We start from the raw sequence: 9,290 nt of genomic DNA on the forward strand, positions 1-9,290 counted from the left end.
GGCCAAGCGGGTGGCAGGCCCTCTGGCCCCTTCAGAGGACTTCCAGTGAGAGTGACAGGGTCCAGGAACAGATGGGCAAGACCAAATTGAGAGGCACCAGGAGCAGCTGGCAGCCTAAGCTGTGGCAAGGAAAAGGTCTCATGGTGCTGGAGGCTGAGTCTCCCAGACTCCATGTCGAGGCTGCCTCCAGGTCTCTCTACCCTGAGCCCCAAAGCCATTTCCTCCTGTTGCCTTTGGAAGTATTCTGGCCTGGAACCCGATTCTCTCCACGAGAGAAAAAGCATTCATTGTGCATCATTTTTGGAATGCAGAGCATTCTGTTATCCAACACAGTTGGAGGAAAGAGTGAACGGAAGTCGTTAATAATAACAATAGTCTTTTTACTTGAGGGGGGCCACATGTTAACCCCTTTCACTTTCAAAGCCTTAGGGTGTTGGTTTTCTGTTTTGATCTTTGCTTCATTCTAGTGAGACAGGCAGAGCCCAGAGTATTACATTTCAATTTATAGATGAGGACACTTAGAACCAAAGAGAAGGCCGGGCGCGGTGGCTCAAGCCTGTAATCCCAGCACTTTGGGAGGCCGAGACGGGCGGATCACGAGGTCAGGAGATCGAGACCATCCTGGCTAATACGGTGAAACCCCGTCTCTACTAAAAATACAAAAACTAGCCGGGCGAGGTGGCGGGCGCCTGTAGTCCCAGCTACTCGGGAGGCTGAGGCAGGAGAATGGCGGAAACCCGGGAGGCGGAGCTTGCAGTGAGCTGAGATCTGGCCACTGCACTCCAGTCTGGGCGACAGAGCGAGACTCCGCCTCAAAAAAAAAAAAAAAAAAAAAAAAAAGAACCAAAGAGAAAAAGTGACTTGCTGAGAGTCACATAGCAAGTGTGTGGCAGAACCAAGCATTAGACTCAGGCCTCCTGTGTCCTAGCCCAAGTCCGCTCTGGTCAACTCATGTGAGACTGCCCAGTTATCAAAGTGTTAAAACATGTTCGGAGAGGCCTGACAAAAAGGCGATACTGTGCATAACCAAATCTTTAATGAATCAGAAGCGCACAGCACCTCGAGGCATCGTAAGATTACACATCTTATGAGCTGTGGTTGCTGTGCAGACATGCCAACAAGTGAAGAGTTCTGATAGATGGAATATCAGATGCCAGAAACTACAGTGTGGATCATCTAGTCTGGGGCTGGTGGTTTGGTTGATTAGAATATGGAGGTAATGAGGCCAGGGCCACAGAGTGAAAAATACCTCAAGGACTCCTGCCAGTATCCTCCACCCTAACCCATCATCCTGCAGACCTCGGCAGAGTATGAATGTCACCAAGTGACATGCCAGTCTCTTTGGGAAGCATGTCAAAGCTGAGAAGCCCCACTGATGTTGGATCAGCAGACACATTCCAAATACAGAAAGGATTTCAGGCTTCTGGCATTCCTAAACCCTCTAATTGGCCCATTAAGAAGTTTTATGGCTGCTGAATTAATTTTTAAAATTTCTAAAAAGCATTTCAGCATTTACCAAGTGGTTCTAAATCTCTGGGGTATAAATGTCACCCTCTGCACACAAGGCCATTAAAATCCTGGTCTCTACACGTCTCTCAGAAAAGAAATGTCAACCAGGTCTCCAGGGCCAGTGGGGCCCACGCTGGGCCCATGCGTATTTAGGCTCGCTTGGCTGCATTCTGGGCCCAGAGTTTTCCTGGAGGATAGCAAGGCTGTGGGGGACAACACAGAAGAATGGCCACCTATTCCGTGACCCCCACGGGGGTGGACACTGACATGCATGAATGACCTTCTATCTCCATCCGGATGCTGCAGAGTAGGTGGGATACTTCCCATTTCACAGACAGGGAAACTATGATTCAGAGGTGGAGCAACTTTTTCAAGGTCATACAACCAGTAGGTGATGGATTCGGATTTTGAACCAGGTCTGAAGCCAAGTTTGGTGCTCCTCTCCCTTCTCTATAGCTGCCATCCAGACAGCAGCTGCCAACAATGAGGTTGGCTCCAAAACTGCCCTCTAATGACTCCAACCTGAGACCATGGTGCCCCTCTGAGCCTTCTGTAACCAGTGTTTGAAAACAGAACAAGCACCTGTGCCCCAGATATATACTCCTCATCTTTTCTTTCTAATTCGAGAAACATCTGGGAAAAAAATTGTTGTCCTCTTCCTAAAGTTGAGAGGTCAAGGCAAAAATACCCTACTCTCACCTCCTCCTCTGAACTGAGACAGTCGTTTTCCAGACAGCCCATCTACTGGCCACTCTTGAATCTGAAAGGAGTCACTTCTTGTCCAATCTCTCTGTTTCTTGTTCTCTTGCCAGCTCAGAGCTGGTCCTGCCTAGTCCCCTTGGCTGTCTGGTTTTGAGTACTCCTGGGAGCAGAACTTTATTCTTGGCCCCAACCAACCAGATCTCCTTGATGGCTGGACCACTGACAGGACTGCAGAGTGTGGGGCTGTAGCCACAGATGCTGGGGGCTGGGAGTCAGGCTGGCGGGGAATAGGCTGGCTCGGTGGCATGCTGGACCCACCACCCAGCATCCGGGATCTGCTGTCTGGAGCTGGCCTGCATCAGGGTTACAGACTGTCAGAGTGGAATGGCCAGGGAGCACTCCTCAGCAGGCGATATCCACCCATTTTCCAACCACAGAATCTTTCAGGTAAGCTACACTGACATGGGGAGACAGAGGCAGCCCAGGTGGAAGAGACTTGGGGCAGGAGCTCCACCTACCCACTCCCTTTCTGCCCAGGAGTGAGACCCTCAGAACCCCAGGCTCCGAGGAGCTGTGGAGAAACCACTGGTCTAGCCCGACTCCCTCCTTTGCAGGTGAGGAACTGAGGCCCAGAGAGGGAAAGTGACTTGCTGTCACAAAGCATCACTAGGAGCAAGGCCAGGCCCCTTCTCCTACACCACTCTCTGCTCTTCCTTGCAAGTCCCTCGTCCTTTCCCCACTGGACTAACTGCACCTCTGGATGCTCCACAGTGCCTGCTGGAGTCCTGATGTAACTAACACCCAGCACCTGGGTGGTTGGTACAGCCACTTTCTGCACTGGACTGTGAGCTCCCTAAGGGCAGGGACCCAAGCAGTGTCTGGCACAGGGAAGGAACTGGATATTTATTCTTTTACATGAACAAGGAAGGAAGGGAGGGAGGGGGGAACTGGTAAATAAAAGAACAGAAATATTTTCTTGTCTGGTATACTATTTTAACTGGTTTCCAAGACATGTGGGACTCTCTAAACGCAGGGGGAATTCACACACACACACACACACACACTGATAGAGCCCTACACTTACACACACACAACCCACAAGGCTGCTGGAGGGATCTGGCATCACCTGGCACTGTGGGCACAGGGCAGAGGCTTGGCAAGGACCAGTGTCCCTATATGATGAGTAGGGCTCTTCTTGAAGCCCTAGCTTTGGTGACCAGGACTCCGCAGGGGAGAGATTGAGGCCAAATATTTCCACATTCTAAAAAGAGTCTAGATTAATTGGGGCCGCACACCTTTGATTAAAGATCCAAGGGCTTTTGAATGATGAGACTAGGCCAGGCGTGGTGATTTATGTCTAATCCCAGCACTTTGAGAGGCCGAGGTGGGTGGATCACCTGAGGTCGAGAGTTTGAGACCAGCCTGACCAACATGGAGAAATCTCGTCTCTACTAAAAATAGAAAATCAGCCGAGCATGGAGGTGCACGCCTGTAATCCCAGCTACTCGGGAGACTGAGGCTTGAACTCAGAAGGCGGAGGTTGCAGTGAGCTGAGATCGTGCCCTATCACTCTAGCCTGGGCAACAAGAGCGAAACTCTTTCTCAAAAAAAAAAAAAGAAAAAACCCAAGGACTTTTGAATGATGAGACTAGGCCAGGCATGGTGGTTCACGTCTAATCCCAGCATTTTGGAAGGCCAAGGCAGGAGGTTGCTTGAGCCCAGGAGTTCGAGACCAGCCTGGGCAACATAGTGAGATCCCATCTGCAAAACAAAACAAAACAAAACAAAACACCATCAGACTGGATGAGATGACCAAGGTCACGGGGATAGACAGAATAGAGAAGAGCTTCAAAGGCAGCAGACAACCAACCAAAGAGAATGAGGAGGAACAGTCAGTGACGTGAAAGGCCAACCAAGAGAGTGTGGCATCTGGAAGCCAAGGGAAGAAAGTGTGCCTAGATGGAGGGAGGGCCTGGCTATGTGGGATGGTGCTGATGAGCACACGGGATGAAGGCAGAGCTGACAACCGGATTCATGATTCTTTTATTTCCTCTTCCATCCTTTCTGCTCTTTTAGGTAAAATTTAGATACAGTGATATGCACAAATCTTAAGTGTACCATTCAATAGATTTAGACAAATGCAGACTTCTCTGCAATCCAAAGTTCTATCAAAATATAGAACATGTCATCACCTCAGAAAGTCCCCTCATGCAATTTCCCAGTCAACAATCCCCCTTCCCACTAAGAGGCCATTTTACTCTTCTGCTTTTTTCATGACAGATTAATTTTGCCTGATTTTAAAAAATGTAATCTTTGGGAGGCCGAGGTGGGTGGATCACGAGGTCAGGAGATCAAGACCACCCTGGCCAACATGGTGAAACCCTGTCTCTACTAAAATACAAAAAATTAGCCGGGCATGGTGGTGTGTGCCTGTAGTCCCAGCTACTCGGGAGGCTGAGGCAGGGGAATCACTTGAACCCAACAGGTGGAGGTTGCAGTGAGTCAAGATCGCACCACTGCACTCTAGCCTGGAGACAGAACGAAACTCCATCTCAAAACAAAACAAAACAATACAAAACAAAAAGTAATGCCTGGGTTAGACACAGTGGCTCACTCCTGTAATCCCAGCACTTTAGGATGCCAAGGCAAGTGGATCACCTGAGGTCAGGAGTTCGAGACCAGCCTGGCCAACATGGTAAAACGCTGTCTCTACCAAAAATACAACAACAAAAAAAATTAGCCAGGCTTGGTGGTGCATGCCTGTAGTCCCAGCTACAGAGGAGGCTGAGGCAGGAGAATCACTTGAACCTGGGAGGCAGAGGGTACAGTGAGCCGAGATCGCCCCACTGCACTCCACCTGGGGCAACAAGAGCAAAACTCCGTCTCAAAAAAAAAAAAAAAAGTAATATCTGCAGGATCTATAGTGTATGCCCTGTTTTATTTCTGATGTTGGTGATTTGTGTTCTCTCTCTCTTCCTCTCTCTCTCACACACACACATACTTTTGCTTGAATAGTATAGCTAGGAGTTTATTTTTTCAGAAAACCAACTTTTGGCTTTGTTAATTTTCTCTATTTTTTTTTCCATTTCATCAGTTTCTGCTCTTTATGATTTTCTTTCTTCTACTTACTTTGGGCTTATTTTGCTTTTATTTTTCTAGATTCTTAAAGTAGAAACTTAGGCCATCGATTTTAACCTTTCCAGTATTTAACGTCCCCTCTCAACACTGCTTCAGCAGCATCGCATAACTTTTGACATGTACTTTCATTATCATTTCAGGAAGAATATTTTCCTAATTCCCTTCTGATTTTTTTTTTTTTGACTCATGGATTATTTAGAAGAGTGTTATTTAATTTCAAATATTTGGGAGTTTCTAGATACTTTTTATTTTTCTCTAATTTAATTCCATTATACTCAAAGAACATTTTCTGTATAATTTCAGTCCTTTTATCTTATTGAAACTTGTTTCAGAGCCAGACGTATTTTCTTAGTGAATGAACCATATGCTCTCAAAAATCATGTGTATTCTACAGTTGTTAAGTATGCACATACATTTGTTTGCTTTGTGTTCCCAAAGAACATCCTTATAAAATATCCCTCTGTTTCTGTTGATACTCTTTGTTTTGAAATCTGTTGTGTCGGGTATTAATCTGTTCTCTAGTCTTCTGGTTACTGTTTGGGTCCTGCATCTTTTGCCTTTTTGTTTTACTTTCAATGTATCTGTGTCCTTATATTAAGCATGCATCTCTTGTAGATAACAAATAGTTGAGACTTCCTCTTATTTTTCCCCATTCTGATGATCAATGCATTTTAAACAAGTGTTTAATCAGTTTAGAGGTGGAATAATTTCTGGTACAGTTAAATTTGTCTGCCATTTTACTATTTGTTTTCTGATTAGTCGACTCTCTTTCTGGCCCTCTGTTTTTTGGGGGTTTTTTTTTTCTTCTTCTTTCTTTGGGGTTATTTTTAGAATTTCATTTTAATTCATCAGTGGACTTTTTGTATTTTTTATATTTTGGGGGTTTTTTGTGATTGATCTAGAGATTAAAATATATATCTTTAAATTTTTAATCTGCTTACAACTGATATTGTCCGACTTTAAATAAAATGTAAGAATTTGGAGCCACATACATCTACTTACCAGCCGTCTTCCTTTATGTTGGAGCTGTCATTTGTGTTATATTTACATATATTGCAAATGCCACAATAAAATATTATCATTTTTGCCTTAAAATGTCATATCCGTTTGAAAGAAATTAACAGAAAAGTAGCCTCTAGTACTTATCATTTGCAGTGCTTCTCATTTCTTCCTAAAGTTTCAAATTTCCATTTGGTATTATTTCCTTTCAGTTTGAAGCACTTTCTTCATCATTTCTTGTTGTGCAGGTCTAATGGTGATGGATTCTCTCAGTTTCCATTTATCTTTAAATGTCTTTATTTTACCTTCATACTTCAAGGCCAATTTCCCTAGACACAGAATTCTGATTGATGGTGTCTTTTTTTCTGTCATTACTTTAAAGATGCTCTTCCACTGCCTTCTGGTCTCCATTATTCCTGATAAAAACTTAGTAGTCATTTCTATTGTTGGTTCCCTGTCTGTCATTTTTTTTTTCCACCTGCTTTTCTTTACATCTTTGATTTATAACAGTATGACTACAATGTGCCCAAGTGTGGTTTTCTTTAGACACAGCTTGCTTAGGGTTTGCTGAGCTTTTTAGATTTATACATTATGTCTTTCAGCATGTTGGGGAAATTTGGGCCACTATGTCTTCAATTATTTTTATGTCTCACTTTTCTTCTTCTCTCATTCTGAGACTCCAATTACATGTATGTTAGACCTTTTGATATTGTCCTGCTGATCTCTGAGTGCCTGTTTATTTTTGTTCTCTGTTCTTCAGATTAGTACATGTCTATTGATCTGTATTCAGGTTCCCTGACTCTTTCTTCTGTCATTGTAAATGTGCTGTTGGGCCCATCCAGTGAATTTTTAAATTTTACTTCTTTATCATATTTTTCAGTTTTAAAATTTCTATTAGGTTTTATTTGACAATCTCAATTTCGTTGATAACAGTTCTTATTTATTTATTAAAAGAATATTTTTCTTTATATCTTTGAGCAAAAGTATAATTTCTCCTTTAAAATACTTGTCAGTTAATTCCAGTATCAAAATCATTTTATGATCAGTCCTCATGTATTGTCTTTTCTCTCAATTATGAGTCAGGTTTTCTTGTTTCTTACTATGTTGGTAATTTTGGATTGCATCCTGGACTTCATGAATGATACATTGTATCACGTCTGGATTCTGTTCTTCACTCCTCTGAAGGGTGTTGATGTTTTGTTTTAGCAGACAATTAACTGGCTGAACTCAAACTTCAAACCCAGTTTCCCTTATGGTGAGCATTAGCCGAAATCGCTGTTCAGTTCTGTTCGTTTAGTTGGGCTTCTTGGATTCTCCCCTATGTTTGCATAGTTAAAGTAAGTCAGAGATTTAGGCTAAGTTTATATTCAGAACTTGGGGCACTATCTCTGTGATTCTCTCCTTTCTAATAATACGTCCCTCCTCCATTTTCCAGCTGCCCTAAACTTTCTCCTCTGGTTCTCTAAGCCGGTAAGACTACAAACTTCTACTTGAACTTGAGACAGTCTGCATGAAGCCAATTGCAGTCTGCCCTTTGATGAAAAGCTACAAAATGGAAAACTTACACAATGAAATTTTACTTACCTGAGTGCCAGCTTCCCTTCAGTTTCCTCTTGCTTTTGATCAGCGTTTGCACGTAGTTGCTACTTTTTATATTTTGCCCAGAGTTTATAGCTGTTGTCTATAGGAAAGATGACTATGATTTGCTAGAACTTTCTGATCATCAAATTTAGTGATATGGAAGTCATTGGTGCCTTGACCAGAGCAATTTTGGTTGAGTGGTAGGGGCAGAAACTTGACTGGAGTGGGTTCAAGAGAAAGAGGAAGAAAAAGAATTTTAGAGAGTGAGAACTGACTGCTTTCTGAGAAGGTATTTGTAAAGTAGAAGAGATAAATGAGGTGCTTTTAGGGAGTGAATGTGGCATAAACATAGATTTTTTTGTAAAATAAAATCATGTTTTATATGCTGATGGGAATAATATGGCAGGGAAGGAGAAATCGATGACCTGAGAGAGAGAAAAAAATTGCTGGTGTGATGTCCGTGGGTAGGTGAACGGGCATAGGACCTGATCCATAAGTGGAAGTGTTAGCCCTGGCTGGGCTATGGACAGCTCAACTACGGTTCCTGAGGCAGGTGGGGGTAGATGTGGTATTGGGAGATTATTGGAGTTCTCTTTGTGATATGTCCATGATCTCAGTGAGATCTGAGAGTGAGGATAGAGGAGGACATGTTAGATGGTGGAAGAGGGTAGAAGGCACGAAATAGTTGAGAAGTGTAGGAAAACTGAAGAACTAGTGAAATATAGTAGGAAGGTTGGTGGTAATGAATTTAAAGGAAGACTGGTCAGCATAGTCATGTGCTTTCTCTACTCACATGTTGCTACCACACAGGGGCAGATGCAGGGTAAGTGAAGAGGACTTAACCAGGGGGGTTTGCAGGCAGGTTAGTGAGGCAAGAGAGGAGGAAGGGAGTTAAGGATGTGGGCAAGGGAATGGCCATAGATGGGCCATAAACTTTAACCTGGGTAAGGAAGGAGAAAACATGAGGGAGTTGGTTGAGAGATCATTAAAATTAACATGATAGTATGAACAGATTGTGATTGGCTTTAATGCGACCCCCAGAGCAAATGCCAGAGAAAAGGCAAGTAGGCAAGACAAAAAAACCTTTATTTACAAACCAAATGTGAGGGAGGGGCGAGGTTCACCAGCCTCCGGTGGTGGAGGCCGACGAAGTCGCTCCGGCGATCTCGGGCGAGGTTCCCAGGTCCGCACAGGAGCAGGGGCCAAGGAAGCTCGCTCCGGCCCTCTCGGGCGAGGTTCCTGGGTCCCACGCAGGAGGAGGGGCCGAGGAAGTTCGCTCCGGCGCTCTCGGAGGAGGTTCCCGGGTCCCGGGTACCAGGAGGGGCCCAGGAAGTTCGCTCCGGCGTTCTCCGAGGAGGTTC

The sequence above is a fragment of the Trachypithecus francoisi genome, unplaced genomic scaffold (assembly GCF_009764315.1).
Source record: "Trachypithecus francoisi isolate TF-2019V2 unplaced genomic scaffold, Tfra_2.0 Lachesis_group5, whole genome shotgun sequence".
In the NCBI taxonomy this organism is placed as follows: domain Eukaryota; kingdom Metazoa; phylum Chordata; class Mammalia; order Primates; family Cercopithecidae; genus Trachypithecus; species Trachypithecus francoisi.